This window comes from Bombus impatiens, unplaced genomic scaffold (assembly GCF_000188095.3).
Source record: "Bombus impatiens unplaced genomic scaffold, BIMP_2.2 scf_0263, whole genome shotgun sequence".
NCBI lineage: Eukaryota > Metazoa > Arthropoda > Insecta > Hymenoptera > Apidae > Bombus > Bombus impatiens.
The window spans coordinates 525,466-551,942 of NT_176682.1; the positions used below are offsets into that span (position 1 = coordinate 525,466).

The 26,477-nt window shown below is 35.3% G+C and overlaps 1 protein-coding gene across 13 annotated transcripts in view; it reads right to left on the minus strand.

Moving 5' to 3' along the window:
- The window catches only part of LOC100744969 (TLD domain-containing protein 2), a 312,724-nt gene that overhangs the window by 68,940 nt on the left and 217,307 nt on the right, over window positions 1-26,477 (minus strand). The window contains exon 1 of one of the 13 annotated variants that reach the window (XM_024367002.2): window positions 846-866. The exons of the other annotated variants lie outside the window; for them this stretch is intronic. The gene's annotated coding sequence lies outside the window, so the exon portion shown is untranslated. Of the gene's footprint in view, window positions 1-845; window positions 867-26,477 lie in introns of those variants that run through there. 13 annotated transcript variants of the gene reach the window in all.

The following is a 26,477-nucleotide window of genomic DNA, read 5'->3' on the forward strand; positions in this document are numbered from 1 at the left end:
TCTTTATACGCGATTCTCGCCAGAAATGCAAATGACGGAAGTTACCTGGCGGGAATGCAGGTTTAAACGCAACTTGCAATTAAATTAATCACTAAGCGCGACGTCTCCGTTACACGCCGCTAATAAAAAAGATAAATGGCCGCTTACACGAGCGTAATAAAAATAACGGGAATTATCTTAGTATTTTTTGTTCGGAGTTCGAAAGATGAGCCGCCTCCGTGTTCCTTTTCCTCTCGGTGGTCTACGTTTCTTTCCATTCAAACGGCATTTAAACCTCTACAGAGGCCAAGTTATTATAATAAAAGAGAGAAGAGAATTATTTTGTATCCTCTAGAAAAAAGGATTTCTGGTCGTTGTATCCTCCGCTTAAACCGCAATTAGACTATTTTTCTTTTTTTTTTTAATTTTATTTAATGAAATTGAATTTTGATTTATTGAAACTTAAAGAAAATAAGATATCTACGATATTGTAACAAATTACCGTGTCTGTACCATAACGAGTTAATTTGTTGTCGTTAAAACGAAATATAGGCAAAATTAAGTATACTCGTTTTTCGACATTTCCAAACAGATTAATGGTCGATATCGAAGTAAATGCACGATCTGCCAGGACGACACTTTCATAATCGATTACTTTATTCGAGCGTTAAACTGCCCGAGTTATGGCTGTGCTGCTTCTCCAACGACGTTTAAACGTTTCAAAGACGTTTGTTCACGTAATCGATTTCTATCGTTGTCTACAGCTTCGTTTCGCGTCATTCGAATCTATTTTACCGTAAAAGATACGATCGTTTAGCCATGAAAATCGACCGAAATATCTGTTAGACTTGATACAAGGGCGATACCTGTGCTTTCAAAGGAACTGTGTTCAAAACTCTTGTAGGTGGATGTCGGGGAATCGCCATTCGCGGAGAAGTACACGACATAGTCGCGAAATTCCTTCTCGTATATGTAAATCTTGCTTGAATCGTAGTCCAAGAACTCGAACGACGAGTTCGACGTGCTCGAACAGTCACTTTCCATTATTTCCTCCGATCACAAATCAGTTGACATCCAATTGAAAACTACCATAGTCTGTTCGCTATACTACTATTCCATATTGTGGACACATTCTGTTCATAATTATATATTCGGACGAATTGGAGAATAGGGCAGAGATGGAATAAGCGGGACAGTTCTGTTTCGAACTAGATATAACAAAAACCGAAAGATCATTCTGCTTCTAACATCGATGATATCGATGATAATCAGAAGGTTGGCTGTAAGGTGTAACTGCACGTGATACGAACAAATTTCCCTGTCTTATCTTCTGCTTTTTAAAACAAGTGAATTTTGTCCCTTTTTACATCAAAATAATTACGACAAAATTTACATGAAACTTGCCTACGTAATTAAAAAGCAAAAATAATTATCACATTAAAGATCGAAAAAAATAATCGATCGACGGTAAAATATAATTCTTAAACCAGACAAAATTAATGAAAAAATTGATATTAATTCATAGTAAAACTGAAAAATCTACAGAGAAGCTTATAATAGTAAACAATCATGATTAACATAAATAATAAATTAATAAACTTTTGTTGTGTTCCTTTGTTACAAATATGGCATCTCGTATTACGTACCATTCTTGAATAAACTTGAAAAGCTTGTTCTGACGTAGCGTTAAAGAAGCCAGTCGCTAATAATACTCCGCAAAAAGTTTGGACAAGCTACCAAAAATTTTATTTTTAATATAGAAAAAACGTTACAAAATAAAGAAACCATCGATGCGAGCAGATCTTTCGTCTTTACGTTTATAATGATGTAATACTTGTAATGTCCCTATCAAACCACCCCTCTCCTATAGTCAATCAACTTATGAATTACATAATAATACTTAACAGTAATAATTACTTTACTAGCAATCATATTCCGATTCTTAACTCATTTGCATCCAAGCATTGCGACTGTCTTCTATCACCAAGCGCGGATTATTACGCGCGCTGCGACTGCTTTTTATTTCAGTCGCTAAGTATTCTTCAGATGTGAGAGATCACGTTTGACCCGTTTGTCAGCATCTCGCTTATATCAGTTTATTATTTTCTAAACAAGTCTTACTTTTGTTGTTGAAATCCTTTTAACTGCCGCTATGAGTAAGTACTGTCGATCTTAATTAAATTTAACAAATTCAAATTTAAAAAATATTCTAATTTTATAATGTAAACTAAAATTTAGTTGCCCCAATGGATTTCGACGATTTTGATGATTCGGATCAAAGTATACAAATAGAACACACTCGAAAACGTATCTGTAGGATCTCATCAAGTGAAGACAGCTAAGTTGGTCACTGCAGCAGTTTTAAATTCTAAATAATTTTTACTTTTTTCCTCCGTTATAAAGAATATAAGATGCGATGTTTGCGAAGCAACATTGCCTACTAATCGTTTTGAACAGTAAATTTTCGATAAACTCCATGAAGAATTAGGATGTCGTTTATTGCAGCCACGACCGATCGCGCGCGGTGATAGGGACCAGTCGTCAGTTAAACGCCGCTGATGCCTTCAACAGTCGTCTTAAGTAGGGCCATGATGCAAATGGGTTAATACTCGAATATTGTCAAATAGTATCGTTGGGTTATAGATAGTCGCCAATTTATTATACCACTTTATGTTAGATTAATAAAATTTGCTTAATTTTATCTCGTATTCGAAATTCTTTGCGATAGCAATTGCTAACAAATATTAGATCAAATAAAAAATTCCCAAATTAAGTAATCTAGTCCAAAATTGTTATGATGTCCAATGACCCAATGAATTAAATTTCTACGTTTCGATGTTGGCGAGGGTTAAGCAGTTAAACTGCACGTCGTCAATAAAATACACAAAAAGCAATCATTTTGATACGATTTCGAAGGTTTGGAGGAATTGCAACGTTTAATACTGAGAAATACAGGTCTCTCGACTTCGAACTTTTAACGACGTCGACGTTAATTTTAACGGATCCTGGTCGTAAATCGTGTACAGTAAGAACATTAAAAATTTAGGTTTACAACGTGTGCTGTATTAGCATACAGCGTGCATGAAAGAGCGAAAGACAAATGAGAGGAACACGTACAGCACCTGCGAAGGCAATTACACTGTGACTTGATCGATGGTACTTCGTTAACCTATATAAGAAATGGCGCCAGGACTTTAGAAGAACAGTCGACCAACGATTTCACGTTGTGCATTTAAAAGAAACTTTGTACGATTCTTGCAACCAGTCGAATTGGTAGATATAAATACAACATTCGTTGTGGAATATTATAATTGTGATGAATGTGGCGAATTCTGAAAATTTTACGACTTTGTTTAGACATGTTATAAAATTAATTTGCCCCTTAGAGTCATTTTACTTACACGATTGAGGTAATATTGTTAGCAAAATCTTATATGTTGCTACAGGTCACCAACCAGTGCTAATAAACTCTCTTGCATAACACAGTAATAAGTTTGACGATAAAACGAGTAATTTTACGTCAATTTTATAAATTACGAGCGATTTAATTATCCTAGTCGATGTAAAATAGTAAGATTGTCCAACAGCAAATCTGCTACAGTTTATAATTTATTTACTCACTTATTTATTTATTTTCTAGAGTCTCGTGTATCATGAAATTTTCTTGCCAGTATGAGATACGTAATTTTCTCATAGCGAGAACATTCTATAAATTTTCAAATTTTCCTATTACAATATTTAATAAATAAACTTTCCTGTTAAATAACTTTCTAATTTTATTATAATTTTTTCGCACGAAACAAGGAAACTACGAAAGCAATATTTACAAAATTCTTAAATCTCAGAACTCATCATCTTTACACGACCCTCCGATAATAAAATTTGTTAGTCGTTTCGTAGCGATAATTTAAAAGATCTCTCGAGTAAAGGGCAATTAGAGAATTCCAGAGCATCGGAAGTGTACTTTCGCGAGTTATGTCTCGCAACGAATGTGTACATCCAAGGCTAAGAAAGTCAGATTCGAGCGAGTTGAACGAACAATTACTTTCAAGCGGGAAAGTGTACAGTTGTCTCTGCAATAAAGGGACTTGTTCGAAATGCTGACGGAGAACAAAGAAAACCGGATTCGGAAACATTCTTTCGTCAAATGGCCTTGCTCTTTCCTTGCACAAGTTGGTAATAGTCTATTGCTGAAGTCGAAGTTATTCGGCTATTCAAGCAGTGCGTGCCGTAATTAATCTTCGAATCGTTAGGCAAATTCAAGTCTGTAAGTGTAACACTAAGAAAATGGGGGAAAAATCCTTTCAAGTATCGCTCTTAGGTACAAAGTGAAAACTCGATCTTGTCAGAAACTTTCGCAAAGCAACGTATATTGGTAGTTACGATAGTTTAGAAAATTCATGTTCTGCTAACAAGGGAGAATCCGTAAAATTATGAAATTCAACAAATTATGAAACTTTGAGCACAGTCGCTTCCATTAACATTCGAACAGTCTTCAGAGCAGAATTACTTCTTCGAAATTGCACCAAACGTCCTCGCTTTTTTGAGACGTCGCAAGGATTAGTTTACTAGATGGCGCGTAAAATAGATCTCGAGGAAATTGCGATTGGTCAGAATTGCGAAAAAGATAGCAAGAGTCACTTTTTACTTCTTTTTTATCCGAGCCTGTAACGAGAATTTAAATGCTACGTTCTGTAGATCTACGTCAGTTGCATGTACGTTGAAAATTTCATCGAAATCGATTAACGTTGCTGCGAGCTACAAACGGTTAAAACCGATGAAAAATCGCAGTTTTTCGCGACTTTTCACCTGTAATAAATCGTAACAAACCTTGCTCTGCATCGATCGATTTCGATGAAACTTTCAGCGTGTACGTGGACCAACACGAATCCACAAGACGTGGTGTTTAAATTCTCATTACGGGCTCAGGTAAAACAGTCAGGTAAAAAGTGATTGTTCCTATCTTTTTCGCAATTCTGACCGTAATGCGGTTTTTTCGAAACTTCCTCTTACAGTTCATCCAGAAATGAATTTTTTTAACATTTCAAAACAAAAGCTTCACGTTTAACACTTTGACTGTCACGTTGGTCATATACAGGGTGGTTGGTAATTGGTGGTACAAGCGGAAAGGGGGTGATTCTACGCGAAAAAAGAAGTCGAAAATATAGAATAAAAATTTTTCGTCTGAGGCTTTGTTTTCGAGAAAATCGACTTTGAATTTTCGCTCGGTACGCGTGCAATTTATCACGTCTCGTTATAACGAATCTCACTGTAGATCATTGTCTCGATGGAAAAATTAAAAAAAATATTTTTGTTCTATATTTTTTTCGCGGTTTCTCCTGTGACGCCACGATGGTCATTGGTGACCGGAGCGCTTGAACTTCTTACAATTGTAAAAATTGAATGAAAATTAACAGTTAGGGCATTTTGAATATAACCGATAAATAGAAGATACTGTGAAATAAAAAGTGCCACATTGAACAATTAAACTTTTTTATTAGAACATCGATAAAAAAAAATGAGAACGAATCTTGCATCTAACGATGCACTGTGTTTGCATCCTTATCTTTGAGGGGTAATCTACGAACATTATTATAAACACACCTTAGAAAATAATCGTAAATGCTGCCTTATAATCATATAATTGAAGTTAGAAGTGTGCACATACCTTACTATTTATATAGAATGAGCAAATACTGTTTACTGATATCTTCTACACGTTTCAACAATATATTCTGCACATTTTGCTTAGGACGAAATAACGAATGCGAATGATTTGTTGAAATAAACGAAGCCTTGTTATAATATGTCGCTATCAACTGTTACCAAGGCGCTACGGTGGTCACCCGTGACCATCAGTAAGATAAACGGTAGCAAACTACCGAAGCGTCCTGTTTTGCGATCAAGTTTCCAGGACAGAAAAAAATAAAAAAAAAAATACATAAAAAAGCTCCGCTCCCCAGAGGCTTAAACCCAAAAACTGTATCATACAACGAAAAATGTAAAGCGTCGACACATAATACAGCATGGCTACGTCGTACCGCCGCGTATCGGTACCTTTGCCTAACATACCATTACAAAAATTCATGTTTATTGTGAATAATGTACCTAAAACTGTATTTTCTGGACTCAATAAACTTTAAATCTCAATAAGATAAGCGGTCCATTGGGGAAGAATGTTGTCTTACATCATCAATTTATTATTACTTTGCCATTATATGCTTTGAATGGTAAAGTGAAATAAAAAGTGCCACATTGAACAATTAAACTTTTTTATTAGAACATCGATAAAAAAAAATGAGAACGAATCTTGCATCTAACGATGCACTGTGTTTGCATCCTTATCTTTGAGGGGTAATCTACGAATATTATTATAAACACACCTTAGAAAATAATCGTAAATGCTGCACTACTATTGGTTTATCGCAAACATAATCTTTTTTGCGGACCTCTACCATTTCAGCCGAATGTTTTGTCGAAATTATATAGAATGAGCAAATACTGTTTACTGATATCTTCTACACGTTTCAACAATATATTCTGCACATTTTGCTTAGGACGAAATAACGAATGCGAATGATTTGTTGAAATAAACGAAGCCTTGTTATAATATGTCGCTATCAACTGTTACCAAGGCGCTACGGTGGTCACCCGTGACCATCAGTAAGATAAACGGTAGCAAACTACCGAAGCGTCCTGTTTTGCGATCAAGTTTCCAGGACAGAAAAAAATAAAAAAAAAAATACATAAAAAAGCTCCGCTCCCCAGAGGCTTAAACCCAAAAACTGTATCATACAACGAAAAATGTAAAGCGTCGACACATAATACAGCATGGCTACGTCGTACCGCCGCGTATCGGTACCTTTGCCTAACATACCATTACAAAAATTCATGTTTATTGTGAATAATGTACCTAAAACTGTATTTTCTGGACTCAATAAACTTTAAATCTCAATAAGATAAGCGGTCCATTGGGGAAGAATGTTGTCTTACATCATCAATTTATTATTACTTTGCCATTATATGCTTTGAATGGTAAAAATACTCTCGTGGCGTCCTCAGCGGAACATGTGATTTCGGTGTGGCAGTCAAAGTGTTAAGAAGTTATTCCCCTTTCAAGGATATTAATGAGAATATTAATGAAAATTATCGTACGTATTACGCAACTTCTTTTGCTAATCTTTTGAATAAATTGACTGCAAATGTTTGAAACCGACCCTTGAAAATTCGGCTATTTTCCAATTTCACGTTATAACTCGCGAATTGTAAGAGACGGAAAGATCTATTTTCAGACAAATGTTACGCCTTTTAAGCATAGCTATCGTTGGCTAAGAATTTCCACAGTAAGCAAAGAATTGCGTAATACATATCTATACATCCTCTACGTATGCCAAAGTTTCATGATTGTTTGAATTTTCGAGTTGGGAATCTTCCCTTGTATACACATAATTTTGTTTAGTCTACGTGTTTCGTTAACGGTAGATATCCAGTTTAACAAACGCTAAACAAGGTATATACCGGTATCCCTAGAAAATCATATTTCCGTATTTACTAAATGAAATCTTATCGACGCCTGATATATACTCCATCGATTATCTTCATACTAAGAAGTGAATAGACCGATAAGATATAGATATTGATATCCGTTGGTGCTTGAATATTCTAGCAAATTTGATAATTCGAATGATCGAAGATGAAAGAAAACGAATGTTCCGAGGGGAATGCGAAACGGAATACCAGCGACAGTGACTTTCTAGCACGAACAGTGCTCGTGTTTCGTGTAGGTCAGCCTTGGGGGCTCCGGTCGACATTGACTCGTTCTTAGGATGCTTCTCGAGTCTTGGCGGGACGAATAAATAACTAGGAAACTGGGGAACAAGCTCTACGAATGCAATCACCAAGTCCAGAATTCGAACGAATCGATTGCAGCGAGCTGCAGTTACGTACCTTGTATCGCTCTGGTTACCACAGATAATACTTAACATTTTCTAGCTTTTCTTACTACATCATCGATAACAATTAATATTCTTCGAGATTATAACTGAAAAATCGATAAATTTATATTTAAATTTATATTTCGAAAAAATATGAAGGCGTGGTTTTAGAATTCACATGGAAATATTTATGGATCGTTGCTTGTGAGGAAGAAATATTAAAAAATAACAATTTCAAGTATTTATTGCATTTACTGGTCTGTAGTGTTCTTAATTGAACAGCCGAAGCGATGAAAGTTTCAAAATCTGGAAAACGTCCAAGAATCGGAAGAAGAAACATTGAAAATTGATAAAATCGAGATACATAATGGAAGAGTGACAAGATAAAAGTTGACCAGTTGAAAGGAAAAAAAAAGAAAAAAGAAAATATCGAGGGTAAGAATAATCGAAGAATTTCAATAGTTTCATTTTTATTCACAAAATCTTGCTTCGTGCAATGATAATTGCACAACTGTATTATCTATTTTTGTATGTATCAATGAATATTCATCGCAACTCATAAGCCTGCTGTCTTTAATCTCTTCTTAATGAGTTCAGAAATAAGTATCTATCAACATAGCTGACTCGACTCTCTCGTGTTTCTCTTCTTTGGTTACAAAATTGCGCCGCAGAAAAAATGCACGAGAAATCAAGAAGTGACGAGAAGAAGAAGAAGGAAATGGAACATTAACCGCGGAACAATTTATCAGCATATTGATATTTCTTGCGTCACATTTGCTAATAGAAAACTGCTATTTTTCTCGGATGCTAACACGAAGATAATTTGAAGCAATACCAATCCCTAAGAGGAATACAACAATATTCCACGAGATAACGTATAATATACCATTTGTGTTCTTTTATTAAGGTTAAGAAAATCGTTCGGGTTAGAACCGATTCGTCTTACATATCGACAAGTATTATGATTTCGATGTCTGCATAACTGTTCGCAACTTAAATATCCCTCTAGAGAAATTTTATAAATCACAGGTTTCAAATTACAATTGCTGCAAAATTCCTCTTGAGAGGAAGATGACAAGATCGATAATAAAATAATTAAAATTCCACGATTGCAACATTCTGAAAATCGTGCTACAATTTGTACATAAAATATCAATCGATAAATTACCGCGTAGGAAGGTCTAGATTGATCTTTGACGATTGCTTTTGAAGCATAGAAAACATATACTTTAGAAGATTCTTTTAAATCAAGATAAAGCATTCAGAGAAGAGTCGAATGAAGTAGAGCAGAACGTCGAGTTCAATTCTATACGAGATTGAAAGTAGTTTAGGATGAAACTTCGCTGTTAAAAGTTCGAATCAAGAGACCTTCGCACCATTTACAATTTCTCCTGGAATTATACGATATTCGTCTAAACATCGAACTTAAACAATACTTAAAGAATTTAATATTACATTTAATATTAATTAGCATTAAATGAAAAGGATTTTAACACTAGAACTACAGATGATTAAAGCAGAACGTTTCCAGAAAAGAAATAATAAAGAAACGATACGGTAAGGTGTGCTACGACGAACAAGTGTTATGACTAATATCAAAAACGTTGCTATAACGTGCAAAGATACTGTAAACGAACGCGAAATATCAACCACTCCGCCTTCGTTACGATGGTAAAAAGTAAACGTTGACTGATAATGCGAATCTGCATGAACCTTTCCTTTTCTCGATTAGAAATATCTATCGCGTAGAAGATAATTAAGCAGCGTAAGAACTCGCGAATAGAAAAATAAATTAGCGTGGTCCAAGATGGACGTGTACCGGATGTTACAGCGAAGAGGCGAGATTCGTTTATGAAAAGATAACGCAGCCTGAAGAAGACTGGCAAACACAACTACCTCGTTATTTTATAATTCCCACTAAATAGATTCGTTTTGTATTATTTTTGCAGCTTACTTTTTACTAAGCTGTTTTAATTCCTATTACACTTTCATTTTCATTTCAACCACGTTCGTTCTAGCACAACTCACTGTATACGGAAAAACACATAACGCGACAGAAGAAACGAGCTATCTATCCGTATACTTTGCAAAAACATACAGAAAATTGTCGAAACGCGCCACTGTAAATCTACAAACGAAAATTTCCATCGAAAATCAGATTAGTCGATGATTTTTCGCGCTTCAACCAGTTAGCTGTTTTTTACGAGTACGGTAATCATGAAAAAATGACACTATTTCGTATTACGGCGAGTATACTCGTCATGCGTGAAAAGTAGTTACAATTTGCTGTTTAAGTCGCAATTTAGTAATTGCAGTAAATTGCCGTAATCAAATTAAAGAATAAAACAGTCATTTCATTACGACTTAATTCTATCTTATAACAGCCACGTGTACTCTCTGTCCGACGAGTATACTCGTCATCGTATACATTTTGCCACACATTTTAGGTACACGCTTTTCAAAGAGACCGCGACAGCTCGCCGGTTAACTGTTCTACTATCAAGTACAATGTAACGTAAATCATAGAACTGTCATCCGTACCACTCTAAAGCTACGAATGAAAATTTCTATGAAAACTTTCTCACGATGATAGCTCTAGCACGAAGAACGATATAATATAACGTTAAATAAATTACAAGAAAATTTCCAAAGATACAGTCGCGAATCCGTAAACGAAGATACCCGTGAAAGATGACAAAATCAATGGTCTTTGGCTATGCCGATATTTCTAGCCTGAAGAACGATATAACATAACGTAATATAAATCGTAAGAAAATTTTCAAATGCACTAAGGCGAATCTACGAGCAAAAATTTCCCTGAAAAATAACAAGATCTTCTAGAAATTAAAAACAACGTGCGGCGTAACGTAGCATTAAATGAATCACTGCAAATAGTTCAAATATACCGTTAGAAACCTGTCAATCAAAATAACTTCGGCTACTCCGATAGCTTTTATCAAACACAGTATACAACCACGTAAAGAACACCAGAATCGATTAGTTAGGTTACGAGGCGAGACGAAATCGGCTAGACAAACAGACCAGTCGTCTGTCCGCGTTTCGCGTTTTTCAAGGTAACAGGTAACTCCCGATGGCCATCGTCATCGTATTACGACAATGTTTCTTGCAACCGGCGTTACAAACACCGACGTTACTGTCACTACATTTCCCAACGTTAATCGGATTCCTTGGTCTCCACACTTTACGACGCCAGTATCGGAGATCGTTTGTCGTGGTTTATCAAAAACTTCCGCCGCGAAGACACGTTGGCTGAGAGACGAGACGCGAGTGCCGCGACTACTCACGCGAGTCCCACAGTCGACTGACTATCATACAGCCATGTTGCAATCACGTCACCTTTGGCGCGATTATTTAATTGTAATATGTGTCTTTTATCAGCGCTCGTATCTTTATCTGTTTGGCACATTCATATCGATCCTTGCTGCACCCTTCAGAACCGAATGGTATATGTAGTAAAGGCGGGACGAAAGATAAAAGGGACATTTTTGTTTTCCAGCAGAATGCGAAAAAAGCTAAAAGACCATTCTGCTTTTAATTGGTAACATTGAAAAGGTTAGTCTATTAGGCTATGACTGAACGTGGTATGTATTAGTATTGAGATATGTATAATTTCGTGCGCTAGACTAGATTAACCGCGTAGTAGTGATACATGTAATGGAATATGAGTGTGTGGAAGTATGTGTGTGCGCAGCGTCTCGAAAACAAGGGAATGTAAACTGTTCAGTTAACTGTCTGGTATGGAAGAAGGTGAGACGAAGAACGTGCTGAGACGCGCGTAAATCTGTATCGACGAATATCCTTGAAATCGTTTATCAAATAAATCTGTAACTATTTTAATATAAATTCTAAATGCGAACTTAGTGTTCCTTTACCATTATTTCGGCGATTAAGGTCCAAAATTACCAACAATTAGTAAACCTCTCTCTGTATTTATTACCCGTGTTATTTTTTGCCTTTTTGAAAAGCTGTATTTTGCGTTTTTCATAAGTTCACTGTATTGAATGGAACATATTGATATTTATGAACGAAACGGTGTAATAAAACAGCACGATGTGAGTAGTATCTTTTTGGATACCAAACTCATAATATTATAACGAAATTTTCGTGAAACTTGCGTATCTATTTTAAAGAAAAAAAGAATGATCGAATCAAAGAACAAAGAATAAACAGTCGAAAGTAAAATGTATTGCTTAAATTCATCAAAATTAACGGAAACATTGATATTAATTCATAGTGGAACTAAAAAATCAAAAGTGAAGTTTATAAAATTAAACCACCCTGATTGACGTAAATAATACATTCATAAAATTTTGTTTTGTTTCAATCAACAATCTTAAAGAATATTAAAAAATATTAAACGAAAGTTACCGGACATTTCACATTATCATTTTTGATTAAACACTTGTTCTGATGTAATACTAAAGAGGTTGATCACTAATAACGCTATATTTTGCAAAAAGCTTCAATAAACTACTGAAAATGTTGCTTCTGATATAGAAAAAATTCAATCGTGCGTTGCATGAATGGCGTTACAAAATAAAAAATTCGGGATATTTCCAATATCTCTTTCAGTACGTGTCTTTTTCATCCATGTGTCATCGTGTCTCTCCCCTAAAATAAGCTATGTACAGATTATTGTTATAGATAAGCGCTTCTTAAACTTCTTCCATTCGCGATCCTATTTTGTTCGAGAACATTGTACGCGATCTCAGTTAGATACATAAAAAGATACGTAAAATAGATTAAACCGTATCCTATTACTTAATCATTCAAGAGATGATTGATGAAATTTAAATAAAATTAATCGTTTTGAGATTAATCTTTCAAAAGTAATAAAAATTAAGAATAATGCTCTATTTATAGCTCCAATTGAAGAAATTAAATTTCAACAATAATAGGAATCTGGATAGTCTGAATATCGTCGAGGTATAGCTATTAATCCTAAAAAATGTTATATTTACTCCAATAAATGTTATAATAAATTGAAGTTTTAATCATTTTTGATTTAGTATTATACCAGTAATTAATGGACATCAATTAATCTTGTAATAATTGCAAATACTGCTCCTATGGATAAAACATAGTGAAAATGTCCTACTACATAGTATGTATCATGTAAGATAATACCAATTGATGAGTTAGATATTACTCCTGTTAATCCACCAATTGTGAATATTAAAATAAAACCAATTGATCAAATAAATGTAATATTAAAATTTATTTTAGATCCATATGTTGCTAATAAAATAAGCTCGTGTATGAACATCTAATCCTACAGTAAATATATGATGAGGTCAAACAATAAACCCTAAAAATCCAATTCCTAATACAACATAAATTTTTCTTAAATTATCAAAAGTTTCTTCTTTTCCTCTTTCATTTATGATAATTTGAGAAATTAATCCGAATCCTGGAAGAATTAAAATATATACTTCTGGATGACCAAAAAATCAAAATAAATGTTGATAAAGAATAGGATCACCTCCTCCTAAAGGATCAAAAAAAGATGTATTAAAATTTCGATCAAAAAGAAGTGTAGTGATAGCTCCGGCTAATACTGGTAATGATAAAATCAATAAAATTACTGTAATACATACTGATTAGGAAAGTAAATTACGAAAATTACGTAATCGTTAAACGATCCTTTGTCATATTTATGATTTTATCACTCACCATCGCTTGTTAGAACAAAATGCACAGTATATCGACGAGACGAATGAGCTTGTTGATTTCGGAAAAAGGAATTAAATGTTGGCTGGACATTTTTGGTATAACAGAGCATTTTTTACATCGCAATAGATGCGTATAAAATTCTGTAATCATGTTTAAGGCAATTTTAAAAATTCCTGGAAATTCTGTGTTAACGCCAGGCGAACGATCAAACCCATTTAAACGATTTTTAGGAAGCTGGTGTTTCACGTCCATGTCGTTTTCAATAACTCAGTGAATACTCCTATAATCCTTTAACGAGAGACGACCGGCATTTTTCATTTCACTGGTGTGTGGCAGTTGCAAAAATTTCTACGAACCTATTTCGAGTGGCAACAAATAGTTCAACAAGATCCAGTGTATACACAGTGACACATATTGCTTACATTCCATGATGTTGGTTTATTTTAGCAAACGTTACTTCAGCTCTGGTCGCGCCTTCGTATAAATTTCCTCTCCTCTGTTACGATGTGTTATCTGCTGTTAATATGTATAACGTACACAGAAACTAATATTATATACAATATATAATGTAAACTAATTTACGTTGTATATTGTTATAAAAAGAAAAGAACACTTTGAAGCATCTGGAAACACATTGTACTTATAAAGGAAATTTTTTTATCAAAGTATGTGCATTGATTTCGAAGTGGAAGGTATCAGAAATTATGCAATTCTTTTTAAGATAACAATTTCATAAAAATTGCAAATAAAACGTACTGTAGAAAAAAAGAAAGTTAATCGGTAATTGAAATAATTTTTTACAAATTATCAGAACGTTACGGATTATATGTAGAGATTAAGAGAGAATTATGCCAATCTCTCTAACATTGGCTATATCAAATATCAGTTTTCGAGTAAGGAAATTGATCGCAATATCTACAGTTGACATTCCGTTTAACTTGCACTTGAATCATTTTTGCAAAACGATAGATAAACTGAGTGCGTACAGGTGTTCTAAATGTGATAAAAATCCGCGTAATTTTTAATAATCTTTTAAATTTATTATTCAAAATTGCTTCGTATACAAACCGATTGAATTCTGTTTATCGAACTGTTTCATTATGAATGATTACGATCCTTCCATTAATTAGTTTCTACGTTTCTTTCGTACCCGTAAACGAGTATCTAATTAAACGATGACGTTCGTGAAAGAGAGAATAGAAATTCGCCATGTGAAATACCGGAAAGTTGAATATTTCTATAATACGACGGAAACACGATTAATTATCCGAAAGCAATTTCCACGATCACGAAGGATACGCAGAAGCAGCGGTGAAATGAATTTCACGTTAACATTTTAACCTAAGCTCTCCTAAGGAATTTTCGGAATTCGGTCGGCGTTTCGTACTCGAGAGCAACACACGATATTCCTTAGATGCAAAACGAAGCCAGTTTCCATCGATACGTGTCATTGGTTCTCTGATTAATCAGCTTAATAAGCGATAGAACGTTGCACATAGGGGAGAGTCGTACAATACAGACAAAAACCTAAATAATTCTCGCTTCTACTCTTAGTTAATTTCGCTATAGACAATGCTATAAAAATTAATGAAAATAAAAAAATTGCAATTAAAATTATTACCTCCTTTACCTGTCGCTTAATGTTTGTTGGTATTCAAAAGTTACTCGTATGCAAAGCCGACGGTTTTTAGCGTATTTTACACCTGTGAGCACGTTACTCTGACGTCATGCTGGCTTCTATCCATCATTCGTCTAATGCTAATAAGCGGAGCTGTTGGCTCTACACAAATGCACGTGGGTGGCGGCTACAACGCAGCGGGATCATGAGTCATGAGTCCATGAGTATTAGTTTAAGTTTGGCGCCGCGAAACGGCCGGTTACGTTTATTAAAAATAATAAAAATATAAACTAGTATTAGGCGAAGTAAGATTCAATTCAACGTTCAATTGCGCGGATCAATCGGATCAGCGGTTCTTAACATTTCGTTTACCAAAGGACCTCGTTCGAATGATTTTTCGCTATCACGGACACTCGAGATTTAACTAGTTGACACTCTAAACACAGCATAGAAAATAAACTAATAATGTACAAAATGATAATAAAACCAATCTGGATGTGCGGAATATCGCTATGGGGAACGGCAGCAATGAGCTACATAAATAAACTAGAGTCGCTACAATCGAGGATACTGAGAACAATAGTGAACGCCCCATGGTATGTCAGAAACGAGGATAGACGCAAATACTTACAAATACCAACGGTCAAATCGGCGAGTACGCAGAAAAATACAAGGAAAGAACGGTAACCATTGAAACCAGCTGACTGCTGAAGCAAGCAAAACTCACATAGAAAGAAGACTAAAAGGAAGACACTAAGACTAAAAGGACTAAGACTAAAGACTAAAAGGAAGATAGTATCCCACTGGGAGTAGCCATCCATATGTTATTTAGCAATTAAGTTAGAAAAATTTACCAAATGTCCAGCTGGACAAATTGTAAAGTACAAATTAAATAATAAAAAAAAGCTCGAGATTTAACTCAAAATTTAAATCCATACTATAACGAATGTGCATAATTAAAACAGGTATTGACTGTTTTTCGCCAACTTTTTTTGAGAGAAGAGATCTGTTATAAGCAAATTGATACACACAACGAATATTTTTTACTCGGATAATGTAATGACAAGCTGCGCGTGTACGGACTTCGTGGCGCTTGGAGATCCACAGGTTAAGAAACGCTGAATCACATGATGGATAGAAGAAATATGATCGTAGTATATCAGACTAGTCTGTAAAATGCTCAGTTTTACACACGCGTAACTAAATTTCTAAAGTTAACATTTGCATTTTGAGATTCGACGTGTCGAAGACTGTCGAACGACGAATAAAAAGGACAATAACTTCGTGTCCCTCAATGGGAAGTTAAAACCAAAATGAAGGTGTTGTAGTTGTAAGCAACGTACTTCTAGCATCGTTCTCTTCTCTTTAGTATCGCCAGAGTTCTAAGACGTCTAACGTTTACGTTGACGTCCCGCGCAACAAAAGTTATCTTTCACAGCTGATTTCTTATCTCTCAGGCAATGAAATAATTTTGTCATATCACGTACATTGTCTCTAGGCTATTAAGTACACAAATGCTCTGGTCTTTCTAATTTACGTTGTATATTACGCACAGAGCCTAAAACTTTTTCCACGCGATTGTCGTGCAGCGCTGACTAGATTATTTATCGTGGATGAATTATTAGTGAAAAAAGGTAAAAATCTAAAAAAAAGGTAAAAGACTAGTCATCCAAATTTTCTTTAACTTTTCTTATAGTTAAAATCCTTTCAAACGAGAAAGCAAGTCAGGAGAAGAAGATAAGTAAGACAAAAGTAGCTTACCACAGAGGAAACTAGACTTTGATGAACAAGTCATTGAGTGCATTATTCGCAAGGAATTATTCAACGAAGATTGGCAGCGATATATCAAACGTAAAGGTTTGTTTGGTTCATGTGTAGTGTACAGACTAAGAAAATGTGACAGAGCCATAAATTAGCGATAGAAAAACCAAGGGGGTCTAACGAACATCCCGCAGGCCATCGAAACAACAACGGAGAGAGTGTTCCAATGTTAAAAAACAGTAACAGCATGGCCATCTCTGACCTGGGCCCTGGCGACACCCCTTCCATAGGAGCCAAACCCATAGTATATAAACCTTTTTATAATCAGCTCTCCACATTCTCTGTTCTAACATTCTGAACCGTCATTCTGTTGGATACGTACAATAAATTTTATTACTAAATATATCTAAATTTCAATTCTTTACCTTATTTGTGAAACGTTCGAACTGCAACGCGAGGAGATCGTCGGTGATCTGTTAATTTCGTGATTTGTTGTGTCTTCTACGTGACAAAAATATCGATCAGTCTACTTGTGATATTTGTGGACACGCCGAAATAGAAGTTGTTGTTGAAATGTTTCTTACTAACATTACTAATTACTTAGATGTTAAAATCTATCAAGTAGATAGTTTAACGGTATTGGATAACAATTTTTCGTTCGTTGTCAATTACATCCGTTTTATCTTTATTGATCTTTACGCTAAGATATAAGAAAGCTATTTTTCCCCTTTTATCAAGAAATATTTGCAACTACCAATTACTTGTTCCATATTTGACTTTTATCAAATGTAGCCCAGGTTATAGAACAGAAATTTAGATTGGCCGGTATTGTACGACTCTCGTCAAGAGATGGATAAGAGAAAATTCTCATATCCATAAATTCATTAATTCGTCGTGGCACGAAGAATTAAGAACAACGTTAATATTCGTGACCATTCTACTGGCTTATTGGCAGACGTTTCAACTTAAGCGTGCAGAGTAAAATAATGCTATATAAAGCCACATTAAAACCTGTTTCGACCTATGGGATCCAACTATGGGGAACAGAAATTCTTCAACGATTCCAATCAAAAACTCTAAGATCCTTAATAGATGCACCTTGGTATATTACCAACGAAACAGTACATTGCGACCTACAGTTAAAGAAAAAATATCCAAATACAGTAATAGATATAATATAAGAATTAACAACCATTAAAACCCACTAGTTACCCAATTACTTGACACGACAAATCAGATCCGCAGGCTAAAAAGACATTACTCTAGATTTAAACATTAGATTCAGCTAGAATCAAACATACGATAATCATTTATTATTCATGTTATAGTACCACGTCAGAATAATTTACTTATAATTCTCAATGAGAATTGATTGTAAACTACTTCCAAATAAAAAAAAGAAAAAATATTCGTGACTGATTGGAACGTACGATACAATATACAAGGCCTCAAGTTAATGAATATTTTTAAAAATTTAATTACCTCCGCTTCGTGTGTTCTTTTCAAATTATCCTTTTGCTACAGCTTTTTTCTTTCGTTTAATTTATCCTTTTACCTGAAACGATTTTCACGTTATCTTTATATCTCTGCAACCTTGTATTTTATTTTCAATATGCGTTCATTTTGTCAGTTTACTTTAATTCCTTTCCGTATTCTGTAATTCGTGATTCTGCTTTGCTTCAACTTAAAAACTTCCTGTTTTTAATTGCTACGCTACGAATTAATATTAATTAAAGAGCAACTCAACCATCAAATTTGGCTAATTCAAACAAATTTATTTCTATCGAAACAAGCAGTTAAGAGATTCCAGAACTAATTTTCGCTATAGAATTTCCTATTAAAGCAAATATGATTTCAATCAATTACCGATCTTTGATCTAGAGGTGGTAATTGATCAACCGTCGAGTTTCCATGATCAAATTAAGCCAAGTATTTTATCGACAGGGAACAGGAAACTTAGACACGATTGAAATTGTTGTATCGCGTTTCGAAATTGGTGTTTCGGAAGAGACTTCATCGGACTTTTGCTTAACATTTTTATCGATAGTAAACGATATAATAGCTGATTAATACTAAATCAAAAATGATTAAAAATTCAATTTATTATAATATTCATTGGAGTTAATATAACATTCTTTCCATAACACTTTTTAGGGCTAATAGCTATACCACGACGATATTCAGATTATCCTGATTCCTATCATTGTTAAAATTTAATTTCTTCTATTGAAGCAATAATTTCTATAAATAGAGTATTTCTGAAAGATTAATTTCAAAACGAATAATTTTATTTAAATTTCACCAATCATCTCTTGAATGATTAAATAATTACACTCCATTTCATCATTCTTTGTTGGCACCGAAAATTCTATTCTTCCCTTTTTCCAAATATCTATCTTTATGCACAAAAATTTGAAGCGTTTGATCTAACGCATATTTGCATATAGTACAGAGATCGACAAGGGTATTCTAGTACTTTTTGTTTTACTCCCTCTTTTGTTTTTAGATTTTTTGAGAGCGTAGAATATGAAAATAAACGATCCAATCTGTTCAGATATTTGATCGTAAATAATTCTCAGAATCTTTCAACTTTCGTTCGCGATGATTCAATGGAACGTTCGTAACTCCTGACGGTTGTCCCTCGAAACTTTCTAACCGAAATACATCCAGAATTTCTCCGTTCGTCTAGCCAGACTTTCTTCAGCGGCTCGATCGATTCGAGACATCGTTTCGCCTGTAATTCAACGCGGATGGAAAGCTTTAATTAATTTCGGTTTGATAAATCTTCGGGGACGTACGAAACGAACGCGTTTCATAAGAAGATCGGATTGGCGTAATTCCTTGAAAATGTCCCGTGAAACGACAGACATCGCACGTATGGTACTTTAGACTGTCGTAAGAAACGATTGCTGGCACGAACCAAACGGACAGCATGTGAATAAAATAAATAATAAATAAAATAAAAGTAAAAGTAATCCAACATGATACAATGGCGTACTTAAGCACTTGCTTTTCAAAAATTGAACTAAGTGTACGTTCATTTACAGTTGATTTTTCAACAACGCGGGCTCTATTTTTTTTACACAGCCAGAAGCACAATTTTTCTGTTAGAATACGAAATTACATCAAGGATTTTTGTATTGTACTAATGTATCACGAAAAACTTAAAAATAGGGTAGGTGTTTATAATTATTCTCACCACTGTACAGATATTATATGCCAATATACAGTGGCTCAAGAAAGTATTCGAACGCTTACACTTACAAATTTTAATTAATAAAATGAGGTGTACTAAACCACTTTGTTAAAACAATTTCGTATCTATATTGTAGGATCTTATACTACAATTAGTTTATTTGCAATAAATGGATTAAACAGGAAACGATGGTTGTTTAACGTGAACTAATCACAATATCGTATTATAACTAAGACAACTAGATAATTAATTTGCAACTCTCGTCACTACGGATTCAACTCTATCTCGACAACGCTAGTGTCACACGCTCAAGGAGACCACTCGCACAGAAACAGTAATAGGATAGGCTAGACATCCTGCATACTACAGCCATCGAGACAATAACCAAATAGTAACGGAATAGGCGCCTCTGAGATACACCAGACGACAACCCTTCCAGAGGGACTGAAACCTCAGTATAAAAACCCCCCAAAATAAGCGCTCGCCCCGGTCTGTCAAAACATTTTGAATCAGTCTCTTGTAATTCAATAACAAATATAATACAAGAGTTAACAACCACCAAAACCCATTAGTTACCCAATTACTTGACACGACGAGTCAGATCCGCAGATTAAAAAGACAATACCCTTTAGATTTAAGCATTAGATTCAACTAGAATCAAACATACTATAAACTTTTATAATTCAAGTTACAGTACCGCACCAAAATAATTTACTTATAATTCTCAATGAGAATTGATTGTAAAAAGTCTACCAAATAAAAAAAAAATATCTCCTGTAACACTTTGAACCGTCACTCTATTGGATTTGCATAATAAATTATCATATACATTATCATATACAAAGTTCAATTTCTTCGCCTTATTCGTGAAACGTTCGAACTGCAACGTGATTTATTGTGTCTCTGACGTGACACTAGCAACGCTATCTCAACAATGCAACTCGCACTTTCTGGCTTCTCAACTAACACTGCTGTTAATTCGTTTATCGTCCCTCAGCAACCTCTTGTCTTTTGCCTTTGCCTCATGTCTTTTGTCTTAGCCCCACCACGCGCATACTCCGCAACCGTTTGTTTATAATTCGCCCCACACCCCTCGTCCACGATATTACAATAGTGACGGGAAAGTCTGAAGATTACATCAGTCAAATTTGAAAACGATTCAATAATATGGACAGAAGTTATGATACTTTTATTAGAAGCATTCATGGTAAGTGTCTTACAAAAGTATTCGAACGCTGTAACATTGTTGATAATTTTTCATCTTCCTTTGCACCGCATGTAGACATCATTACTAAATGAAAATATTGGTACGTTCATTTGTTGTTAGGATATCGTTTCAGTAACAGTAACGCAAAAGAGTGCACAATAGTATTTAAAACGAATACCAAAAAGTCTGAAACAAAAGTGTGAAAGAGAAATAATATTCCGATTACATGACGACGGCAAATCATATAACGAGATTGCCGGAATTGCGAACAAAAGTAAGTGCACAATAAATTATATCATAAAAAAGTCAAAGAATGAGGAAACACTTGCAAACAAAGTTCGATCAGATCGACTAAAGAAATTGACTGGAAAAGAGGAGAAAGTTACCATTCGCGAATTAAAAAAAAATCCTACTACATCCGCTCCTCAACTCGCAAGTATGGTGGTAGCTGATATGTTTCACAAAGAAGTTCACTCGGAATTATGTCGACGAATCTTACGAAACAATGATTTTCATGACAGAGTACCGCGAAAGAAGTCATATATTAATGTGGTAAATCATAAAAAAGGATTGACTTTTGCAAAAACCTATATTAATAAAGATAATTCTTTTTGGCACAAAGTCATCTTTTCGGACGAGTCAAAATTTAACGATTTTGGCTCGGATGGTGAAAATTATGTATGGAAAAAACCAAATACGAAATTGGAAATTCGACATTTACATCAAACAGTGAAACACGGAAGTGGATTGGTTATGGTGTGGGGAATTTCTATAGTTATTGATGGAATACTTGATAAATATAAGTATTTAAATATTCAAAAAAATAACCTTAAAGAAAGTGCCCGTAAATTAGGATTATTGGAAGAATTTCACTTCCAACAAGATAATGATCCTCAGCATACTGCTAGAATTGTGAAAGAATGGATCGTATAGGACACACCACACATGTTAATTACTCCACTGCAAAGTCCAGACATAAATCCGATTGAAAATTTATGGGCTGAGATCGGAAAAAGGTTAAATAAATATCAGATAATCTCAAAGCAAGTATTGCAAGATAAAATTATAGAAATATGGGACTCCGTCGAGTGTAATTTTACAAAATCACTGATTTACAGTATGGAACGTCGATTGAGGCACATTATTGCTGCTAAAGGTGGTCCAACAAAATATTGATATTAAATAATTTAATAAGAGATAATCAGATAAAATAATATAAACCTATTTTGTGAAATACATGTGTGAACCATCGCGATGCACGTCGTTCCACGGAACAAACTCGAGTGACCCACAGGTAGTGGACGCCGCCTCATGGGACAGACACGTATGACCCGCCGATAGTGCACGTCGGTGTCACGTAAAATAACACAAAAAAACAGAAAAAAAAAATAAAAAAGAAACTATTTTTTTCTAACACAGTTTACAAATTTTACTTCCGAGCTCTAGGCGCGACTTTTCAAGACTGACTCTTACAACTCGACTTCCGATCGGATTCGGTTATTTGTCTTTTGTCACCTCTCAATATCCTCACTATCCTTGCGATCACCGCCACACATGCCTTCTCCTCGAATATTCGGCGGAAGGACCGTTGGGATATTGATTGCTCATTAGGCACTTCGGTGATATACATTGTCACCGAGTGCCGCCACATCTTTATCTCCGATTTTAAAGTGAGCCGGTCGAAGTATGCCGGTCGTGACAATAGCTCTTACACATCGGAATACATGCAGTTGACGTTTCACCGGCGTCAATGTGTTAATGTACATTATTTCGGCTATTCAAGTTTGCATATGTAAGCGTTCGAATACTTTCGTGAGCCACTCTATATACTTATATTATTTATACGTATATTATGTTTATATTACGACGTGATGATCGTCACACGACTGACAGCGCGACAACAGCGATAATAATACATTGCATGCATTGTCTAGCCGATTGTCTTTTAGCAACGGTGATTCGCGTATTTTTTCCAACGCTCTCCGTTAGTCGTCTAGTTTGTTACAAAGTCACGGTTTACTACACGGACTACATGCATAGTACGTATGTTTTCTCGGAAACTCTCGCAATATTGACCGAGAAAAACATGCGCGTGTAAGAAAATCCGTGTTGTCGAGACCGGTGCTGTTCTACGGTCAATTGTACGTATTTCAGCCCGATGGCCTAGAAACTGGACTTGGCTTTACGTGTATACGAAATTGAACTAGTACAAATTTCTGAAATGTTAACGTTAGGACGTTTAATTAGGTTAAGGAGGCGAAATTCTATTAGATATTTCATTTTCCGGCGTGTCTGTTTCGCGACATTCAGAGAAATTTCCGAGCCAACGGTTCTTTTGCAGACGTATAATACACAGAAGCTGCAAGATTCGGAGATTCCAAGCAATACGAACGAACGAAGCTTGAATGTTCGCGTTACGTGGCTGAAATTACTTTGTCTCTCGACCAAAGTAATCTGAAATTTCAAGAATACCTAGCATTCTACAGAACGCACAACCGAACCTTACCATTTCCGAATCAGTCGGCTCGGGAATAAAACGATATCGTTGAATTCCAAAGAAAAAACAAATGATATGGTTGTTTTCGTTTGCATATTTTATGCACTGTTGGAGTATTATTAGGTCTATATTATATTAAAAAACATTGAAACGCGCGGATGGCAAATATTTACTTACTGAATGTTTCAAAAGATAGTTCGTCAGAATCTTTCGCATGTATATCACGTAATACTGCGACAAGTCTACGATTTAAAAAGAACGATGAAAATCGTCGCGTCAGGTATGAGAAAACCTACGTATGTTTAGTAAGTAGGTAAGCATTAAATTGACTCAATGTAACTCAAGTTACATAATATCAATGAATTCATTGTAACATATTATAGGATTTATTTATTCAAAAATATTATTAGGTCGTTCGAAAAGTTTCTTTCGTTTTATAAAGAAATAATGGACGCACAACATTTTCCGTTCTATATTATTTTATCGAATTACATATGATCCATTTTGTTCTATCAAAATGAAGATCGCAATGTTCGGCAAATTAGGTTTCATGTTTGTATAAACACAGGTGATCATAAATAATATTCTAATTCCAAACAAAGATTCAGTCAGATATCTGGACATGATTCTGGACAGAAGAATGACATGGGAACGATACATCGTAGACAAATCCAAACGACTTAAATTAAAATTAAAAATATTCTACTGGCTCATTGGCAGACGTTCCAACTTAAGCGTGCAGAGTAAAATAATGCTATATAAAGCCATGTTGAAACCTGTTTCGACCTATGGGATCCAACTATGGGGAACAGCGAGTAATTCCAACATAGAAATTCTTCAACGATTCCAATCAAAATCTCTAAGATCCTTAATAGATGCACCTTGGTATGTTACCAACGAAATAATACATCGCGACCTTAAGATACCTACAGTTAAAGAAGAAATATCCATGTAGTAACTGATGGTTTCTTAGAGTAAGGACAAGTGATGATGGTAGAGTTCAAAGTTTAACGTATCTTAATAAGTGATATTTAATAACAAAAGGACAGACTACAATATCGTCGCACGCCGACTCACACTCCGTATCCGCTCAACTCGCACTCTGCTTTACTCCGTATCCGTTCAACTCGCACTCTGCTTCTCGACTGACTCTCTGGCCGTTTTAGCACTCTATTGTCTTTTGCTAGGCCCACCGCACACGTGTTCTACAGACGCTCGTAGCCAGGGTCACGTAGGTCTTTTCGGCAAAGCTATTTACCTGAAGGACCAGGTAATGCATTGATGGAGCCGACAGCGCCTCGCCTCTCGCGACATTGTTTGTAGTTAGCTCGACGTTTCTTGGGCCCTTCTCCCCGATACTACATCCATAAATGGTTAGGGCTGTACTTACAAAAAATAAATGCCACATCAAAACCCACTAGTTACCCAATTGACACGACGGATCAGATCCGCAGGCTAAAAAGACATTACTCTCTAGATTTAAACATTAGATTCAGCTAGAATCAAACATACGATAATCATTTATTATTCATGTTGAGGTGGTACGTCGTGATAGGTGCGGAAGGAATACTCAGACGTTAAACGAACAATAGTTTATTGAGAAAAGATTTAATAGACAAAGTCAACAAATAATAATTAACAGAAACGATCAACAATAACTGGTAACGATTAACAACTAACAATTGAGATCAAGAGTTCAATCGACGCGTTGCTACGCAATGGCACTGAGGACTTTTCTATTTCACGGCGCAAGACAGACTGTCCTTTTGTTCCAAAATCGAACGGATTCTTTCCTTCGTTGCCCATCGATATCTCCCACTAGCGTGCATTAATTAGATGTGCCGCCGCGGCTGGCACGTGTATGCTCTTCCGAGGATTCGGCGGAAAGAGCGTAAAGGTATCGATGGCACTATCACGACCGGCATACTTCAAATCCGACGGACTGACGATAGAGATAAAGATGTGGCGGCACTCGGCGACAATGTATATCGCTGAAGTGCCTAATGAACCATCAACATCCCAACGGTCCTTCCACCGAAGGTTCTAGAAGAAAGAGCACGTGGCAACGATCGCGGACGCCTAGCAAATGCATGGACGTTGGGGATGTTGAGGGATGACAAAAAGAAAGTAATCGGATCCGATCGAAAGTAAAATCATAAGAGTCAGTCTTAGAAAGTCACGCCTAGAGTTCGGAAGTAGATTGTAAAGTGTATTGATGTTAGAAAAAAAATAGTTTTCTTTTTTTATTTTTCACCTCAAATTCCTTTTTTATTTTGTTATTTTACGTGACAGCACATTGGGCACGTCGGTGTTGCGCTTTGAAGGCGTGGCGCTTTGTATTCGGAGTCGTTGGAAGGTTCCGTGGCTCGTGCCGCCACAATGTTATAGTACCACACCAGAATAATTTACTTATAATTCTCAATGAGAATTGATTGTAAACTTATTTCAAATACAAAAACATATTTGTATAAAGATACGTCGTTGTAAAAGACACTTTCCGCACAACCTAATAGAAATTAGCGTTTCCAATGATTTGTATCATATATGATAAGTTTATTGATAGATAGATTTATTTACCATGGATTAAACAG